This window comes from Orcinus orca, chromosome 13 (genome assembly GCF_937001465.1).
Source record: "Orcinus orca chromosome 13, mOrcOrc1.1, whole genome shotgun sequence".
In the NCBI taxonomy this organism is placed as follows: domain Eukaryota; kingdom Metazoa; phylum Chordata; class Mammalia; order Artiodactyla; family Delphinidae; genus Orcinus; species Orcinus orca.
Genome location: NC_064571.1, coordinates 78,560,928 through 78,581,933, shown reverse-complemented (window position 1 = coordinate 78,581,933; position 21,006 = coordinate 78,560,928). Strand labels below are relative to the sequence as shown.

Genomic DNA, 21,006 nt, shown 5'->3' with positions numbered 1-21,006 from the left:
AAATGATGAGAAAAACCCAAAGACACCATCGGGTACTTCGATGAGGTCAGAGAAAGTGTCTTTCACCTTCTCCATGCATCTCTTGGCCCCCATCCCCTCCCCCCGTGGGCCTGGCTTAGGCTCTGGAACCTAACTGTGTGTGGTCTTGCTAGGTGCTGGTCTGAGGCCAGTGATCAGAGGGTGCTGGGTTGGGGGCAGCTGGCAGACTGCCTGATGTGGGGCGGGACCCCAAGGAACAGTGGGCACCTACAGCTTGGCGCAGCTGGCTCTGAGGAATTATTGCAAGTCTGCACAACTTAAAAATCTGCAGTTTGGGGGCGGGCGGGGGAGCGCGGGGGTGGGTCCCCGAGCGAGCGTCCCATTTCTCCTCCGGGCGGTTCACTGAGCCTTCTCGCTCACTGCAGAGGGGCGGGCGATGCCTTTGGACCACACGCCGGCCTTGCTGAAGTCCTGGTTCGTTCCTCAACCTCGGCAGAAGGCATCTTCCTCTGACCTTCGGGAAGGGGACCGGACTCGTCCTCCTTGCTCAGTGCATACGTCCGCCACCTCTTCTGATCTGGTAAGTCGAGGAATGGAGCGTGTGAAACAATCTTGTTCTGCACTGTGCTTGAGTCTTCAGGCAGCCGAGCTGGTGGTAAACAGGCAGGACCTGAGTCTGTTTCCTCCTTCGCACTTTGTTTTAAAACAAGTTGGGGGCCGCGATACTTACTAAGAAAATCCCGGCAAATTCGCAGGGCTTTGCTTGGGAGGAGAGGCGGTTGCCGGAGCCGCCGGGGCCGCAGAGGAGGTCATCTGTCTCCCACAGGTTCAAGGTACTCCCAGCCGCGGAGGGCTCGCAGGTGGGAGGCGCGGGGCGCGCTCCGGCATCCCCCCGGCCTGGGGACGCAGCTCCACGGGTGACTCTGCACTTGGGTCTGGGCGGGGGCGCGCGCCCCGCGGGGCCGCCTCTCTGTCCATCCAACAGTTCGCCTGTCGCGCGGCCCGATCCCGGCAGCCAGCAACCGCCCGCGGCACAGCGCCGCGCCCTCGGCCGGGGGAGCGCCGACTGGGAGCCCGAGGCGAGGCGGCGTGCGGAGCTGGGACCAATGGGGCGGCGGCCGAGCGGCCGGCCCCGCCCCGCCCCGCCGGAGGCTCCCGGGCGCCGCGCTCCTGCCGGGCGGGACAGACTGACCGACGCGGGCCGCCGGGCTCTCCTCGCCGCCGCCGCGGCGGGCGCAGGGCCGCGCGGAGACGCCTGATCCCTGCAGCGCCGGCGGGCGGCGTCGCAGAGCGGAGCCAGCCAGAGACGCCGGGACTCCTGCAGGTACCTGCTTGTGTCCCCTCCTCTCCCTGCGCTCGGGAGACTTCTCCGTGCGACCCCGCAACTTTCCCCGCCTTTTTTTGCCCAGCCCCGCCGTGGCCTAGGTCACCCGTGCACGACCCCGCAGATCTACACCCACAGGGGGACTTCGCATCCTGCTGGGCGCCTGTCTCCGGCGCTGTCCATCCTCCAGTCCCCAGACCCGTCGTTGCTGGAGTCCTAAGGATCCGCCTGTTGCGCGGGCTGTCGGCAGCCGAGGCAGTGTCTGGGTGCCTCGGAAAGCCGCAGAGAGGGTGTCTAGAATCCGCTCTTGAGCGCGGGGTGGAGGACGGATGGAGGCGGGAGAATCGAGGAGCCGGGGAAAGGCGGCACTTCGCGGAGGGGCATCCCTGGGGCGTTTCCTTAGCCGGGAAGCCGTTCCTTCTCTTCCTCGAGAGGAGGCGCTTTCCTGACGAACGTAAGTGCTTCCCAGGCCGCCTGCTCCGCCTTCTTCCCTGTCATTCTCCCCTCCCCTTTGCCCTGCAGCGGTGCGAGGCGCCCCGCGACAGTTGCTGGGAAGAGCACAGCCAGGGCCCTTGCTCTGGTGCCGCGCTGCGCCCAGGGACTGCCGGCGCGCTCCGGGTGCGAGCGGCTTGGGGCTTGCAGGGCCCGTGTTGAGTCTCCCGCAGACTGCGTTTGGATCAGTGGTAGCGATGGGAGTGGGAGCCTCGGGGTCGGGAACTTTCCTTTCCCGCGCCTCTCTGGGTGGCTGCCCGACTTCTGCAGGTGGATGGGCTGGCGAGCGAAGCAGACCTGCCGGCAGGGGCCGCGGCGAGGTGGGCTGGGCGCCTTTCGCATTGCAGGGATCACTCCGAACCGCCACCCGCCCCGCTTCCCCGGCTCTGCCTCTTGTCGTTTGTGCCCTTGGTGTCTCCAGCGTCTCGGCGGGGGACACTGAGCCGGTAGTCTAACTGAGGCAGCCCACGACTGGGGTGGACGGCAGCCAAGACCTACCTCCACCCGCGGAAATGGCCCTGGGGCCCTAGTCTGATGCTGGGGCGCGGTGGTGGGGTGTTTCTCCTCGCCCTCCTGGAGAGTAGGCTCTTGATTTTTGTCTTTCATGTCACCCTCCGAGAGAGGAGCAGGTGAGAAAAACCGGATGGGAAACCTTCCCCTCCCTTTTCATGTATTTGCTTAAGTGATTTGCATAAGCGCTGGCTTAGAACTGTGTAAGTTACCCCTAGTTGCTCCCCTTTCTAGACTACTTGCAAATACCTGCCCAGGTAAACAGGCAGCAAGCATTTTCCTGAGCACCTGCCCGCTTGCTAAAGTCAGATGCCCTGGTGCCTCCCTCCCCACATGTCTCAGGCTGAGAGAGGGTGGCATTGATTCTGTGGTTGAACTTGGGGTACTGGGCAGGCCTCATTCTACCTCTGTTGTAAACTGCTTGAAGGCACTGATTAACTCAGAGTGTATCTACAGCCAGCCCACAGTGGCTGGGCCAGTCCTTGGTCATACCCAGAGCATGGTGAAGTTTCTGCCTCCCAGTCTATTCCGTTTTTCCTCACCAGATTCGTTCCTTCTCCTGTTCTAATCTTAAATTAGCCATTTCAGAACTAGGAATTGTCAATATTAGGGTAGGGAGGAGATGATACTGAAGTACTCAAGAATCCTGAAGCCAGAGCATGTTGTGTATATTTTAAGGAGACTTGCAGGACCTGTGTGGACTCAGGCTTGTGTCTGAGCCATCATTACCTGGAAAATCAGCCTGAACCAAAAAGCCATTAATGAATACAGCAAAGCTAAGGTTTTGCTGGTTAAAGTGTGCGAGAGCAAATTGGGAGGTTGGAAGAAACCTTTGTTCTGTTCAGAAATATTAAAATATTAAAAAGCCAATGCTCTGACACTTGAGTTTGCCAGCAAAGCACTAGTTAAGGTTTTTCTTCTTCCTTATTATTATTATTTTTTTAAAGTAGGGGAAAAGTGGGCACTTCAGCCACCTCCTCTGTCTTCAGTGGATTTTACCCTTCGCTGTAATCCTTCACAGACCCTGCCTCCCTCTGTGCTACCAGAGATCTCCATCTGCCTTGTGTCTGGCATTTGGGGCTGGGATGTGCGTCAGCTCCGAGAGACCGCAGGCATCACAAGGGTTTTCCTCCACTTCTTTTTTTTTTTTCTGGCCTCTCCATGAGAGGCATGAGGGATCTTAGTTCCCCAGTTCCCCAGACCAGGGATTGGACCCAGGTCGCCTGCAGTGGAAGCGTGGAGTCTTAACCACTGGATGGCCAGGGAAGCCTTCTTTCTTTTTTTTTTTTTTTTCTTTTTTTATAGATGATATTTATTGTCTGGATACCATATGCCAGCTATGCTGCTTGGCACTTTTCCAGGCATTATCTCATTTAATCCTCAGGACACCCCCATTGGGAAGTGAGGTTTCCCTTCTTGGTCACAGTGTTTCAGGGGGAGCCAGCAGTAGATGGAGCCCCTGCAGGGCATTCGGAGCCTGATGGGAGACCGCAGGGTGGGGCTGAGCCTGAGGTCTCACTGGCAGGCGAGGACAGCTATCCAGGATGGGGTGAGGCAGAGGGGCAGGTGGGCGTGTTTATTGTCTCTGCTGATCAGGTGTCAGGAAGGTAGATCTGCCTGGGTGCCACTTGTGTGAAAAACCTACTAGGACTGGGGACCTGGGCTCTAGCCTGATTTCTACCTGCTTATGGCTCCTTGACTCAACATAAGTCACTTGGCTTCTCTGAGCCTCAGTCTCTTTAGCTGCAAGGATGTAGACATCTGACATTGTTGTTACCCCGTACTAGGCACTATGCTGAAAGCTCTCCACGTTTTAATTCACTTCATCCTGATGACAACCCTAGGAGGTAGGCTCTTTTATTATCCCATTTTAATTTAATTTTATTGGCTTAAAACAACAGAAAAATGTTCTCTCACAGTTCTGGAGGCTGGAAGTCCCGAATCAAGGTTACCCACAGGGGTACCCTCCCTCCAGAGGTTCTGTGGGCAATCTGTTCGTTGCCTATTCTAGCTTTTGGTAGCTCCAGGCATTCCTTGGCTTATGGCTACATAACTCTGACCTCTGCCTCCGTGAATTAACCTATTGTAGATGAGAAAAAAGAGACAAATGAGTATCGTGTGCAAAGTCACATAATGAGGATGTTGTAAAGCCAGGATTCTATCCCTGGCAATCTGGCTGTGGAGCCACTGTGAGATTCTGCCCTTTTTGTTTGTCCCTATAGCCCTGACGCTGTGCCCTGCACTTAATAGGACTCAGACTGGGCTTGTTGAATGGTGACAGGGAGAGGTGGCTTGCTGTTACCAAGCGACTTTTTGGCCCCCTCTCTCCCCTTGGAAAGAAACTTGAAAACGATGCAAGAAAAATGTTCTTTTTTCTTTTGCCAAAGTTATCCTCTTTCCAATGGAATTCTGCCCAGCTAGTTGGGAAGAAAGGAGACCGATCATAAAGACTGTGGGCCAAGTCCACCATCTTTGTGTCTCACAAAGGAGGGCAGTGGATGTGGAGGGTCCTTGGAGGTGGTGGAGTTTGAATTTCATCCTGAAGCTGGCTTTTGGTTATTGCTCTTGGCTAGTCAGGGTGCTTAGCTGGAGCAGGGGAGGAGGAGAAAGTACTTTTTACTGTTGTTATTTTATTTTGCATTCAGTGACATGGTAGGTGAAACTTGGAGAGAAATCCCAATTGCGATGAGCACATCAATGACGTTTAGAATGTGCGGCCAAATGTAGAAGCTGATTTAGAAGAACTCCCATCCTTGTTCTCCTTTATCATTTCTTTAGATCACCCTTTGCCACTTTGCAACACACACACCTACCCCTTATAAAAGTAAACTCTTCTTGCTAAGCTATAAGTAGTTCCTAGATTAGGTTGTAGTGTTTTTCTTTGTGGGCAACGGGGTCTTGCTGTTTCTGGAATGCTGAGGAGCCTTGCATCATGGTGGGTTTTTTTTTTTTTTTCAGAAGCTTTTCCAGCATATTTCTGCTTACTTTCTATTGGTCAGAATTGTGTAAGAGGCAGAGAAAGCAAGCAGCTTTTAAAAAATATATATATATACATATATATATATTTAACTTTTTATTTTATACTGGAGTATAGCTGATTAACAATGTTGTGTTGGTTTCAGGTGTACAGCAAAGTGATTCAGTTATACATGTACATGTATCTATTCTTTTTCAAATTCTTTTCCCATTTAGGTTGCTACATAATATTGAGCAGAGTTCCCTGTTGCACCATAGTTTGCTTGGAGTAGATACCTTATAAAATTGTCTTTAACTGCACAAGCGTTGGATGATAAAGGCCCAAGACCCCCTTTTAGGCGGTAACGTTACAGATGTTAATGTTGACAGCAGCTGGCTACAGTGTGCTTGCCGAAGTTCCCAACGAATGAAGCATCCTGCTGGGGTCCTGAGCAGATCAGCTGAGCTCAACTGAGCGCCCAGCAGATGCTCACCAATGTTGACTTAATGATTAACTTCTGTGGTCTTGTATATATCCTCTTTACATATACAATTATGCACAAGCATTTATTCAACAAGTATTTGAGTACTTACCCCATATTATGTACAAGGCTGGGGCTGGGTAGGAGACAGACGTTAAACAAATAAATGCAAACATTTGAGCAGAGGCAAATGTTCTAAAGAACTTCATCCGGGAGAGTAGCAAGGGTGGGAGGGTGCTAGTTTAGATGGGGGAGCTGGGAAGACCTTTCTGAGGAAGAGACTTCTCCTTCTGAGGGATGGAGAAGAGTTTATCATGTGAAAAGGCAGAGAAAAAGATTTCTGGGCTGCACGGTGTGAGGATTCTAAGGCAGGAATGAGCATTGATGGTTGGAGGAGCTCCAGGAGAACTGGCCGGGGCACTGGGAGAAGGTTGGAGAGGAGGGCAAGGGCCAGATCACGCTGTGTGCTTTGAGCCAAGTTCAGGATCTTAGAGTTTATCCTGAGGGCTCTGAGAAAGAGATAATGGAATAGCGGCAAGGGAGTGTCAGCTTATGTTTCTCAAAGATCACCTGTGAAGGCTGTGAAAACGATATTAAAGAAGAAGAGATTAGAGAGGTTCCAGCGTGGCAGTTGGGAGCCTAGTTAGAGGCGTGCTGGGGATGTGGAACCTCAAGCCAGCTTGGACTGAGTGAGAACGAATGGGCGGTGAGGAAGTGGTACAGGTACAGGTTGATTATGAAACAAAACAGAGACAGGGTGAGTGCAGGGCAGGGTTTGCATTTATGTCCGTCTATGTGGAAGGCGACCGCGGCTGATGTTAGGGAGCTGAGTCCAGCTCCTCAATAAACCAACACATACCCATCTCTGTGTGTGGGGTTACGTGGTACATACTAGCACTTCTAGAATGTTAGACATTTGTCTGACTCTGTCTCCAATCGCTGGGTAAGTTTAAGCGTATCACTTGTCCTTCCCTGTTTTTTTTCCCACAGCCTGGAAATGTTATGATTAAAAAACTAGATAATCTTTCTATGAGTATTCTTCTTCCATAATGTCATTTATATGTGTTAATTTGGATTGTTTATATAAATTGAATTAGGAGAACTAGGAGTGGGTATGTGGGAACATTTGTGGCGAGATTCTAAGCACTTGGTCCTTGATGATCACCGGTAAGCTGCTTTCGAATTGGCTTAAATGGAGAGAAATCAGTGATCAGCTTGGTGGTGAGGAGATGCCAAGCCTCTCCAAGATGTATGGGGGCGAGGCCCAATGGGGAGCCTGAGGCATGGCTAGAGGCCAATTTTCTGTGTTTCAGTGGAATCCTCCTTTACCAGGTCTTCCTCGTCACATGAGACTCTTCCTCTTTACTCACTGGTATCTTGTAAAAAGAGGCAAGAGAGCAACATATGGTCCGTCATCTGGGAACCCATGTTTAGTGGAATATGTTGGCCTAAAGATCAATAAGGAACATCACAGATAGCCTGATGGAGTCTTGAAGAAGCGGTGGGTGAGTTCCCAGTGACCAATTTATAGTTGTAAGGAGAGCATAAAAAGGACCATATAATTGAAAACTACTCCAAACATTGGTTCAGAGGCCTTTTGAAGACTTCTTTCAGTAATGGTGACTTATATCCTGACAAATAATTAGTGTGTTGAGATAAAAGGATATCAGCAGACTAGCATTTTGGGCTTGAACATGTTTACATTTTTTTACTTACATTCTTCTATGAACTGGTTTGGCTTTTCCTGAGCCCTGAGTGGCCTGCCAAAGTGAACCTAAAATCATCTCCTGTGATTTACTTAAGGTAAAGAGTTTATTTGGTTAAAGGGATGGGAGATCTCCGTGGTTAAAGATCGTGGTTTGCAGATTTGGATACGCCTGGCAAAAGTATTTCAGCACTTTTGTCATTGAGGTCAGTAAATCATACCTTCTGGGTAGTGTTTTCTTGTAGGTTTTTAAGATCCCAGTTTTCTAAGCGTGGTACCGTCCTGAGGCCACTGACATAAGACCTCTGCCCGGCCTCCACCTCTTGGTCATGAGCTGTTGCCTGGCCAAGATTTAGCCCCTAGGCTTTTTCAAGTTTGAGCCTTCTTGGTGAAGCTTGTCTCCTCTGTGCTAAATGTGTAAATAAAAAGTGTCATTATGTGACAATGTTTATCTATCTATCTATCTATCATCTATGCTGAGGTGCAAAACGATATCAACATCCCCATACATTATCATCTCCTTAAATCACAAATCCTACAGTGTAGGCTCTCCAAATATGCAAAAATAGGAATCTTATGAAAGTTCATATGGGGCCTGAGAGCTTCACCTTTAAGCAGTTTCCACAGGCTTCTGGATCTAAATAGAAATCAAATGTCAGAATGGTGCCTCTTTTTGGCGATGAGCACTGAGTTCTCTTTTCCCAGCTGCTCCAGACTTAAAATGTGGAAGGTGCAGCACACTTTGCCTTCTCATCTTGTGTCTTCTATATAGCACTTTGAAGCAGAGAGTACCCAGTAGGATGTACAGTTATATAATGTGGCCCTAAACTCCCCTGGCTTTGCTTTTTTACCAGTTGCTCCTATCACCCATATCAACAGTTGCACGCCAGCAAGCCCTGTTTTACAATCCTTCATTTGTAAGTTAGTGTCAGCACTTCGGAAATAATTCCCACTTAAGCGTTATTAGGCATCAGGGTTAGGTTTCAGAGTGCCCCACGAATGCAGAATTAAGTCCTAAGGAGTGGGGCGGTAGATGGCTTTGAGTAGTGGACGTGGAAGACTGTGTGGTGTAGACGGGAGGGGATGGAGCTCTCTCTCCTGGGGACAGGGTCCTGCCGCACACACCCATCTTCTCAGACGCAAGCCTCGAGGAGGAAGGGCGCCCGTTGGTGTGGGCTGCTTAGCTGATTGGGCAGAATAGACAAATCCACAAAAAAGTACCGTATCGGGTAGAGAGTTTCAGTTTTGCAAGGTGAATGGTTGCACGACATCATGAATGCATTTAATACCATTGAACTGTACACTTCAAAATGGTTGAGATGGTAAATTTTAGGTATTTTACCACAATACAAAATAAAAAATTTGGAAGAAGGAGAAATTGAGATTCCAGTGCTATGAAATAACGTTTTCAAGTGTTTTTCTCTCAGGACTTTACATGCTTAAAAATTATTGAGAACCCCCCAAGAGCTTTTGTTAATGTGGGTTATATCTGTCAATATTTATATTAGAAATGAAAATAGATGCATTTCAAAGTATTTAATTATTAATTCATTAAAAATAACAGTAATCATCTCATAACATGTTAACATAAATGGCATATTTTAATGAAAAGTAACTAGCTTTTTTTTTTTTTTTTTTTTTGCGGTACGCGGGCCTCTCACTGTTGCGGCCTCTCCCGTTGCGGAGCACAGGCTCCAGATGTGCAGGCTCAGCGGCCATGGCTCACGGGCGCAGCCGCTCCGCGGCATGTGGGATCTTCCCGGACCGGGGCACGAACCCACATCCCCTGCATCGACAGGCGGACTCTCAACCACTGCGCCGACAGGGAAGCCCAGTAACTAGCTTTTTTAAACAAAATTATGAGTGACATTGTTTTACACTTTTACAAATTTATTTACTGTCCGGTTTAATAGAACACAATGGAATTCTTAGAGTTGCTTCTCTATTAAGTCTGTTATGTTTTCAAACCTCATACATCCTCTGGAAAACTCCATAGGACACTTGTGAGAGAATGAGAGGGAAACGGGAAGATAACATCTTAGTTTATTATGAAAATAGTTTTGACCTCATGAATACTTTAAAGGATCTTAGGAACCTCAGAGTTTCCTGACCACACTTTGAGAACTACCGCTATAGAATAAATGTCCAGCCAAGTTAATTTTTGGTTGTGTTATATGTTTTAGTCTCTTTTCCTCTAATATTATCTGAATTTGAACTTTAGCAATTCCATATATTGCTTATCTATGATTTCAAATGAAAGAACTAGGTGGCTTCTTAAAAAAAAGAACTATCGTATCACTTGTTTTTCTCAAGCATGCATTTTTATTTACTATGGAATGAGGACTTCCTTTCAACATCTCAGAAGGAAAGTCTGCACCCCTCCAGAGGCTGTGCTGAAAGCTGTCCCTGGGGCTCTGTCCTACTGTCACATGTTACTGCTGCGCTCACTGGAGGGCTTGGGGGCTCTCCTTTTCTTCCTCCCTGTTCTATCCCACCTCATTCTTCATTGTATGGAGAACTTGGAAACTCAGAGAGAGGTGAGCACACATAGGACATAGATTGGAGAAAGGAGAGGTGTGAAAATTTATGTTAACACGTCAAATTGAAAACTTTCTGACTTGCATCACTGGGGATCTCATTATTTTATAATTTTTTCATATTGATAAAGTATGGAATTAGTCATAGTGGATAGTTCTGGGCAAAGCATTAAAAAAATCCTCTCAGGATGGTTTTCAGGAGCTGGATGTTGGTGAAGCATACAAACATTTTTCCTCCCTTCCAAATAATGGATTAGGTGTTCTATAAACCATCATATTTATTAGGTGCTATATGAGCCATCATATTTAGAATGTTAAGGAAAACTTCTTTTTGCACCCCATGAAATAAATCGTCACTGTGGCAACTTACTACAGCAACAGACATTTGGCTGCTTCAGAGTTTTGTTGTAAGTGTGCTGAGGATTTATGATTTGGCAAATCTGTGACTCCTAGCAGCAATAAATACTTTTCTACAATCCTTTGGAAAGACCATAATGTGTCAGGTGTGCAGACTAGGCAGAAACAATAGCTTGGTCAGGCGTTCTCATCCTGTTGTCCTGGAGTGTCCAGGAAGGACTGTATGATGTGAAGACCCCTTCCAAACAGCCTTCTCCACTCTTTTGAGCAGGAAAATCCTTGTCTTTACTCTCATGCAGAGCATTAATTTAGTTATGCTTCCACCAAACATCTCTCCCACTTCTCTGCTGTATATCAGATGCTGATACCACTGTGTATTGGTGATATTGCTTACAAATATGGTTCGGTTCTGCAAGCATGGAGGGTGGTGCCTATGTAGCGTGAGATGTGTACGTGGGCACGTGTGTACGTGCGCACACGTGTAGTACATCAAAGGGGAGTGTCCTGGAAGAGGTGACATTGGAGCTGACTTCTTGAAGACAGAACTGGAACTAACTGGAAAAGAAGGGAACAGGGAACAGCTTCAATGAGAAGGAGAGTGAGCCGTAAGGTTGGGGATGGGAAAGAATCTGATGGGGCTGAGGCAGAGGGGTTGGAAGTAGATTGGGGGACGCAGCCGTCAGAGAGGCAGGCAGGGATGTTCTTGCTTTGACATCAGTGGAGGAGTTTGAACTCTATCCCAAACACACTGGGGAGCCACTGAAGCTTTACCTAAACGACACGTTCTGGCTTGTAGTTTAGAAAAGTCTCTCTGGCTGCCTGCGGAGGCGGAAGGGGTGTCAGTGAGAAGGCGGGGCAAGATGCTGTCACTGACTCGTCTACTAGTGGGATTTGGGTGCATTAGAGCGGGGCCTCTATCACCCAGGTAGTTAGTTTGACCTGTTCCTTAGACTTCTACATTCTTTATCTTTACATTTTAAGGTCAAGAATAGAGACTTCTCTGGGAAGGTTGAATGGAATTTTTGGCCACACATCTGCTTCCACTTCCTGCAGCCCCATAATTTCCTTTGGGTAATTATTCCTCCCCGTTTGAACGTTGTCTTGGTGGGATGGTAAGTGTTAAGGATTTCCCCGAGGTTCCTTCTGCCCCAGTCCAGCCATTGGGTGGGCAGGTGACGTTGCCCAGCCTATCAGGCGCTCTGTCAGTGGAGGGACTGGAGGATGGAAGAGTCCACTGGCGTGTTCCTTGTTCTGCCTAACCAGACATCTTCTTCTATCAGTTAGTTATTTCTGTTTCCATGTCCTTCAGAAGTGCCCTGGCTCCCGTCTGTTGCCAGGTGTGGTTTTTCAGACTTCTCTTTGGTCCTGAGAGCTTCAGATAGCCTCTGACTGACGCACACTGGATTTGCTAGTGAGCCCCCTGGTTGTTGCTTGTATCCAAAGGGCCTCCGGTGACGTGGGAAGTGTCCGAAGGCCTTACTTCACACCAGAGCATGAAGACTAATCTCATGGCCTTTTCTACTGGTTTTGAAAGGGGAACAGGGCAAACACAGGATAGTGTTTGCTGAAAGGGAACGAGGGAAGTACTGAAAGGGACACAGGAGACGAAGGCCCTGCCAGTGAACGTTGCGGGCCTCCAACTGTTGCCGCAGGTGATCCTGACTGCAGGTGTGTCTACCTGGGTGTGTGTGTGTGCGTGTGTGTGTGAAAATAGCATCAAAGAGATGGGGCAATCGCTGTGTATTTAGAATTTCAGTTCTTACTCAGACGACACTCAGGGCTCTGGCAATATTTATGTAGTACTTATATAAATAAAGTATTGGGTACTGCTCGAAATGTGATATACATAATAACTCATTTGTTTCTCATCATAATACCTCGAGGTAGGTATTATCATTTTATCTTATATTACTTGTTCATCTATCTATCTATCTAATCTATGTATCTACCAACAGATGAAGAAACATCAATGAGAGATTTTAATAATTTACCTAAGTCATAGAACTAGAAAGTGGCAGAATTGGAATTCAGATCAGGTCAGGCTAAGTACAGAGTCTATGCTCTTGCCTATGAATGTGAACCTTAGCTTTAGATACTATCTACAGTCAGGAAGACTGACTGTACATACTTTGTTGAGAAAAGTGCACAAAAAAATTGTGACCCTTGTATTGAACACCTGTGCTCTCTATACAATGACCTTTGAAGATGTTTTGTAGCTTTTCATAGAAAGAACATGAGATGATAAAGGTTACAAGGTTACGTGTATTCTTCCCACACTTATCTAGGGATATAGGATAAAAGTGAAGTTTGCTGTAAGTACATGAGCCTGGTGTGTGAGGACAGACCGCCAACAGGATCAGAGTATGACCAGCTCACCCACACGGGCCTCGCTCGGGGAGCCGGGCTTGGGCCCAGGGCTTGCCGTCTCCCATGTGGACTTAACCATTCTGAACCTCACTTTCCTCATCTGTAAATGATGGATTATAATAATGCCTGCCTCTCTGGGTGGATCTGGGGATGAAAGAAGATCATTCATTCATCCATTGTTTCTTGCTGGTCATCAAGGATGCAAAAATTAAGAAAAAATAGGCCCTGCCTTTGGAGAGCTCACAGGGTCATGGTGGAGGCTTCGAGGAATTGTTCTACTGCAGCTCAGCAAGTTATATACTCAGATGGAGACAGATACTGGCGGATGGGGGATGGGGGGACCTGGTTCTGGGGTAGGGAGAGGTCAGGGGTCAGGGCTTGGTTTTGAAGAATATGACAGAGAATATGAGTCTTGAAGGGCATTCTGAGCAAACAAGTGAGAAGTTAGGGGCACTTGTGGAGAATTTCAAGTAATTCTTTACAGTTCTAGAGTTTGAGTTGGGTTGTGACAGGTGAGGATAATAGATGAGGAATGATAATAATACTGACAGCTAACATTTAATTGAGCATTAACTATGTACCAAGCACAGAGAGCTTTATTTGTATTATCTCATTTTTAGGCCTTGTCACTGCCCAATGTGCTATGTGCTATTTTGTAGCCATGTTTCACAAATGAGGAAGTTGAGGCTCAGAGAACTTAAATGACTTGCCCAAGTCACATGGTTAGTGAGTGGCGGAGCTGGGATTGAGACTCAAGCCGTCTGGATCCAGAGTTTATCCTGAAGGCCAAGGGAGCCATCAAGCACATTAAGGTTGTGCATTTTAGAAGGTAACTTTAGCTTGGATTGAAGAATGAATTTGAGAGTAGGGAATGGGGACAGGCCTAAGGCAGGGAGGACGGTCAGAAGTCTGTGGAATAAACCATGGAAAAATACCAAGCGTCTGAATGAAAGCAGAGGCAGGAGAGAGAGAGGGGAAGGAAAGGGACTTGAGAGATATTTGGGAGCAGAGGATGAAAGGAAAGTGTGGACGTGTTTATTTCAAGGTCCCATTAGGACAGTTGAATGGATACATCCAGTAGGCAGTTCCATGAGTCCACAATGTAGGAGGAAGCTTAGGGCTGGAGATCCACACCTGACCTCTGGAGTTGGGTGAAATTTTCAGGGAGAAGAACTGCGGGATGAGGAAGTACCCATGGGGTGGGGAGGTGACACAGACTTGAGACCTGCAGATTGTATCCAGGCTACAGATCTGTTTGATTTGGCTTTACAGTATTAAAACATTAACAACAAAGTTGATAACAGTGAAAAAGTTGGGAAAGTTCCCATAAAAATAAGATTTGTGGGCATTCTTGACAGTGTGGGGCAGTCTGGCCACCTGATGCTCACAGCTAAGGGATAGCAGTCCTTTTTTGGCAGGGCTGGTGCTCTCCAGCTTGTCACGATGGCCAGGTGACCTCCTTTCTCATTTTGGGCACCTGCTGAGCCCCTGCAGGTATTTTATTTTGTGACCTCAGATTTAAGATTTGGGAAGAGGAAGCAGAGTTTCATAGGAAACCAAGAATAAGTGGCCAGACAAGCGGCGTCCGTGAACGGCAGGGGTGGCGAGGTCAGCAGTGACAGATGCCTCGGACAAGTGAGTCACGCACAGCCGGGTTTGGTCACCAGAAGATGCCTTTAGCAAAAACACTTAGTGCGGCGTTAGGGTAGGTATTGTAGCAGAAGAAGGAAGGATGAGTGTAAAAAATGTTTTCAAGCAGCTGTGTTGCAAAGAGGAATTTGGGGTTGGGAGATTTTATTTTGTGTTATTTTTTGATATGTGAATGCCTTCAGCACATCTATATAAGGACGTATGTGATATAAAATAGTACTTTCTTCATTTACCCTTGACTTACATTTTATAACTACAAGGAATCCAGTCTTGGCTTTGGTTGTTTAGCAGATTATCCTACAAGAAAAAGGTTGTTCTTATTAAAACTACCTGCTCCCAGGGTATAAGATGGCGTGAAGTGCTTTATATGCCTATGAAGACGGCCCTGTGAACTTCTGATTTTACCAGCATTCAATGCAGTTTTGCTATTCTGATATGTAAGCAGCAGTGCCTTTAGAGGGGTAATTCTACATTTTAGCAACAGCAAGTTAAGTCAAGCCGTGGCCATGTGGTGATTTATAACCTGCATTTACTTATGCCTTTGTAAGCTGTCCATTTCCTTTTTTATCATTTGCCAGGTGGAATCTGTGTGATGATCGTATCAACCAGCATCCCTTCTATTTCAGTCTGGGTTTGTGTGCTTTTATTGGTTTTATGCCATATGCCAATTTTTCCATTTACTTTTTTTGTATTTGTTATGCTATAGCTTGATCTAACTTATTGTGTGTGTGTGTGTGTGTGTGTGTGTGTGTGTGTGTGTGTGTGAGTGTGTGTGTTGGAACTATCTTGTCTTTGATGTAAAACTCTTTTTATTAAGGAAAAAAATGTATCTCCCTTCTGCAGCGGCTGGTAAATAAGCTACTTTTCCTCTGTGGTGGCCACAATTTCAAACTCACATCTGCTATGATTTTTCTTTTCTCCCAGTAGTGCAGTGGGCAAGAAAGACTTTAAAATTCGACATGGGATGGAAGCAGCCAGTAGCCAAGCTATGTGATAAATGTAAACCAACTAATTGATTATCAGTCAACTCAACATGTAATTTTTAAGACTCTCATATGTGTCATGTAAAGTTCAAGGCACTGGGGGATACAGTGACGCATAAGGCAAAAGTTTCTGCTTTCATGGAGCTCATATCCAAGTGGGGAAACAAACTATAAATAAAATAAAGAAACAAAGCATATGTCTCTACGTGTATTTTAGGGATTAACAAATGCTAAGGGGAAAAAATAAAGTAAGGAAGGGGGCTTGGAGTTTCATCGAGGGATATTTTAGATAGGGTAACCAAGGAAGGCATCACTGAGAAGCTATCATTTGACTAAAGACCTGAGAGAAGTGAGGAAGGAGCCATGCAGTCACCTGGAGACAGAGCGTTCTAGGCACAGAGATCAGCCAGTGCAAAGGCCTTGAGGCAGGAATGTGCCTCACTTGGCATGATTAAGGACTGTTACAGGGACCAGTATGGGAATGAAAGAGAGTGAGAGGAGTAGAAGATGAAATCAGATGTCAGGCGGGGGAGGGGAGAGTTTACTCTGAGTAACATGGAAGCCACTGCTGGCTTGAACACAGGAGCAAAGTGAAGTGACTTACATTTTGACAGGATCTCCAGCTAAGGCATTGTCAACTCTTTTTGTGCCACAGACCCCTTTGGTAGTCTGGGAAGCCTATGGACCACTTTTCAGGATAGCATTTTTAAATGCAAAAAAAAAAGTCACAAGATAAAAAAGAATCCAATTGTATACAAATACAGTTATCAAAATACTAAAACCCATTTATGACTTAGCAATACAGGTATATGTTCTTCTTTATTAACTCATTAAAGATGATCTAGCCATTTCAGATCACTGCAGTTCCTGGTGCACTGCTCTACCTGGTGGCAGCCTCTAATTTTTCAGATGTTCTAGAACAGTGATAACTCCAAGAGGGTTTTTTTTTTTTTTTTTTTTTTTTTTTTTTTTTAATTTTTCTGACTGGTTCCTTGTGGCTGAATAGTTCAGGAGACCTGGGGTGTGGTCCCTCAGTTTCAGCAGATTCTCTGTATGGCCACATGCAATCCATTTCCCTTCCACAGAGACATCTCTCACTTGGGTAACTCCTGGCTCACAAAGGTGTGGACGGTACAGGCAGAATTCTTCGTATCGTAAGAAGAAAGAATCTATTTAAATATGCCCAGGGAATTCCCTGGCAGCCCAGTGGTTAGGACTCTGAGCTTCCACTGCAGGGGGCCTGGGTTTGATCCCTGGTTGGAGAACTAAGATCCCACAAGCCACATGGCATGGCCAAGAAAAAAAAAGTTAAATAAATAAATAAATAAATAGCCCATGTCATAGGGCTGTATCTTGGCCAAACGCACCCATTTTCCGCTCTCCGTACCTACCACAAGCTTTTTAGCCTCCATGTCTTTGCACGTGTTCTTTCCTCTGCTTGGAGAACAGCCTTACGCTTACCTGTCTCCTTTACCTGTTCACATCTGACCTGACTCTCGGGGCTCAGCTCTGATACACCTGGTTATGTAGTTGTCCTTCCTTCCCTATCTGAGGAGGACCCTTTACTTCCTCTGAACTGCAGCACCTTTTTGGTACCTCCCCTAGTGTTCATATTCTGCCTTGGGTTGCAGTTGTTGATTTACCTGTTTACCGTCCTCCAAGCTCTTCTAAGCTGCTGTAAGCTCTGAGGGCAAGAGCCATGTTCTGTTTTGTTCTCCATAGTTCCCAGGACAGGGCCTGCCTTAAAGCAGACAGGAATGAACAGCAGAAGCTTATGATTCCTACAAATGACTCCACAGCACGTCGGCAGAGGGTTCTCTTTCACTCAGATCTGGAAGTTCACTTAACGTCTACCCCACTCCCTCTCCTCCCTTCCCAAATACTGACCAAGGCTGCTTATGACCTTTTATGTTCTCAAGTAGAAACAACTCTTTTCCTAAGTGTTTTGTAATACTTGTAAAGAAATTTGCACAATGTTGGAGGTATAGAGTAGAAGGAAAAAAATCACCCAAATTCCGTCATCCAGAGAGAATACATTTCACATTTTGGTGCATATTCTTATAGATTTTTTTCATTTTAAATTTATTTATTTATTTATTTATGGCTGTGTTGGGTATTTGTTTCTGTGCAAGGGCTTTCTCTAGTTGTAGCGAGCGGGGGCCACTCTTCATCGCGGTGCGCGGGCCTCTCACTGTTGTGGCCTCTCTTGTTGCGGAGCACAGGCTCCAGACGCGCAGGCTCAGTAGTTGTGGCTCACGGGCTTAGTCACTCCACGGCATGTGGGATCCTCTCAGACCAGGGCTCGAACCCGTGTCCCCTGCATTGGCAGGCGGACTCTCAACCACTGTGCCACCAGGGAAGCCCCTTTTTTTTTCATTTTATAAAGTCAGACATAGTTTATAAAGATCAGAATCATGACACTATTGTATTATAATTATTTTCTTCTTTTCCTTAGCATATTGTGACTATTCATGAATCTATGGGCAGTGGAGCACAGTGGATAAGAGAAGAGCTTTAGAGCATTATTGTTTGAGTTCAAACCATGAAACTATCACTGAAGAGCTGTTGACCCTGGAGAGTTAGTTAACTTCTCTATTTACCAGTTTCTCTGTCTGTTAAATGAATCCAATAAAAATATTACTTGTACTAGTGTTGTGAGATTAAGTGGGTTCAGGCATGCAAACACTTAGAGCGGGGCCTGACTCGGTATGCGGAGCTGTTATTATCATGTGAGTGTTTTTAATGGACACAGAGTATTCCATTGCATGGCTACCTCCTAATCTATTTAACCATTCCCTTACTGATGGACTTTTAGGTTGCCTTTGACTTTTTACTCTTATGAATAATTAATGATGCAGTGAACATCCTTATATCTACATCTTTGGACACATGTCTGATTTCTTTCCTCAGGATACCTTCCAAAATGTGAAACTGTGGGATTTTGTGACACACATTACTGGTGTCCTCCAGAAGGTTTCCTTTAACCGACTGCTACTGCTACTGTCTTTGCATGATAGGTTTTTTTTCCCTGCACCTCCCAGAACTGTTTGCTTTCAGTTGCTTATTTTATCACTGCGTTAGTGGAGATGTCTGATGCATCAGCCATTGAAAACGTGGGGGACAGACAAGCTCAAGCACAGAGTCTAAAGCCCCCGGGTGAGCTGATTTGCCTGCTTCCTGGCTGCAGGCTGAGCCTCTGTTTTTGGTCAGCCACAAAGCAGGGGGACTCCTGCAAGGTGGAGGGAACCAGGGTATTCCTTCCCGGGACCAGCGGAATGGCGGCAGTCCCGGAGGACCACGCAAACGTCGGTGGCTGTGCGGTTCTGCTTTTTCTTCTGAGGTGCTCACCCTTCCACAGGGCTTTCTTTCTGTGCATTGTCTTTGGAGGTGACTCAGCAGCAGCTACTCCCTGCCTCTGTTCCCCAGGGGAGGTTGTCTAGGAATAGAACCCGAGAAGAGGCCAGTGGTGTTTAGTTACCTGTGCTTCCAGCCCTTGGGATTTCTGGGGATCGTGTTGCATTCACTCATTCTGGATGGCCAAGAGACATATAATTTATATTAACCTTTCAAATGTCATTTGGAGGCCTTGCTTTAGAAAGCACTTACTGGTTTGCTCTCCGAAGACCAGAACCCCTATCAATTTATTTTTAATTCCTGAATATGTTAGACCCTGGGAAGTTATCATTTTCTTCTTGGGACAGAGCAAAATAAAGGGAAAAAACATCTTTGTTAATTCAAGGATTTTTCATATTAACTTAAGGGACTTCTTGAAATTTGATAGTTTGGAAAAACTAAGTCGTTTGGAGATATTCTTAGTAATCTACTTTCTGAATCAACTAGACAGTGTGGTATTATTCTGATTGCTTTGGATTATAGGATTTAAATATAAACATAATTTACTGGCACATTAAATTCCATTATGGTGGCCCGATTGCGATATTTTAATTTTATTTAAGCAAAACCCTGGACCACACTTCTCACTAGTGCAGCAAGGTAGAGGTGAGGTCAAATTTCACCTTTTCTTATTATTTGTATTATCTCATTACTCTTTGATTGTGTTGAAAATTGGTCTGTGGATGATGAATAGGGGCGAGACTACAAAACTGATAGATATTTGTATCTTTTCCTGGAATGTCAATGAGTTTCCGCAAGATTGACAGATTTGGTTGGGAGTGGGTGTGGCCAGCCGGAGCACCATGCCCCACAGGAAGTAGAGCATGTGCCCTACACATCTCTGTAGATGTGCCCCACACATCTTTGAAACTATATTAGTGCACGGGCCCTGTGTGTTTTTCTGGCACCAAAAACATTAGCAAACATAAGACCGACTCTCAGAGAAAATCACTAACCTTTACTCCTGACTCACGTTGTGTGAAGCATGCTTTGAGTTTCAACAAAAGGTTAACCTTGCTTTTATCTTTCCTCATTTGCAAAGTTTTGCTTGTCTGACACCAGACATGCCAGGACTGAATTCTAAAAGAATAAGTGTTTGGGGGAAATTTCCCCAGCCCTTCTCAGCAGCTGAAGTATTAGTACTATCTGTCATTCTGACCTTTCTGAACTTCCAGATCCCAGATAGGTGTCTGAGGTTTTTTCACTCTGCCCGTTGAGTGAGAACCTAGCAGTGGTTCTAGCAGTGGTGGTGAACCACTGGTGAACCTAGCAGTGGTTCACCACTGGGGATGATTTTGTTCTCGAGGGGACATTTGGCAATATCTAGAGACATTTTGGTTGTCACACCATGGGGGGTTGGGAGGAGGTGTACTGCTGTCATCTAGTGGGTAGAGTAGAGGCCAGAGATGCTGCTCAATGGTGCATAGGACGGCCCCCAGGAAAAATAATTATCTGGCCTCAAAATGTCTATAGCGCTGAGGCCGGGGATCCCTGCTGTAGAAGTTTGCAAGATCAGGATGTCTCCAGAGGAGCCAGCTGGTTGCCAGGAGGGTGCATCATGGTGTCATTTACCTGGTAACCTTATCACGGATTGGGGTCAGCTCTCTCTCAGACTTGCAACTTCAGAAACTCACTTTCAGATGTCCCAGAGCTGATTAAACTCTAGGAGGCTGACTTGAATAGAAACCCCCAGGAAGGTGAGTAAATAACCTTCTTTTTGCCTTATTAAATTCCACTAATAAATAGAACTGGTGGACAGAGTGGACGCTTGTGTTGGCTGCATAGCTTATATGCTGTCTGTTGGCAAGGAGCCTGGGAAAGGAAATTGCTAGCAGGTGCCTCAGGGAGCCTGGAATCAGAACAAGGGGAGATTTGGGGGTATCTAGCGATACCTGAAACTCTGAGGTCTTAAACCTCCACTCAAGATGTATCACATCAGTGTTGGAGATGCTGTGTCTTCAGGATAAGACTCTTCTCCTCTAGGAAGTGCTGGAATGGGTCTTGGCAACCCATCTTGATCTTTGACACTTTTCCTCCTCTGTTTCCATTGCTGACCCACTGCCTTTCATTATCCATATTGATTCTTTTAATTAATTTACTTTTTAGTCTTGTTGGCTTGGGGGAGAGGAATTGGTTCAATAAAAACGTGTCAAGCATCATTGGGTAACATCATTTGAAGATTGATATTAGGACTCTGTCCCTAAATGGAGGCTTCTCAGTCTACTGGGTGGCACTGGGGTGACAACATTTCAAAAGAATGTGAGCAGGGCCA

General features: G+C 46.4%; 1 protein-coding gene across 2 annotated transcripts in view; it reads left to right on the top strand.

Annotated features, from left to right (window-relative positions):
* The first annotated feature begins 356 nt into the window (after nt 1-356).
* KCNS3 (potassium voltage-gated channel modifier subfamily S member 3) overlaps nt 357-21,006 on the top strand; it is a 34,764-nt gene continuing 14,114 nt past the window's right edge. Inside the window, exon 1 of one of the 2 annotated variants that reach the window (XM_049695743.1) lies at nt 357-559. The gene's annotated coding sequence lies outside the window, so the exon portion shown is untranslated. Of the gene's footprint in view, nt 560-1,790; nt 2,425-21,006 lie in introns of those variants that run through there. The other variant, XM_033437410.2, reaches the window with a different exon arrangement.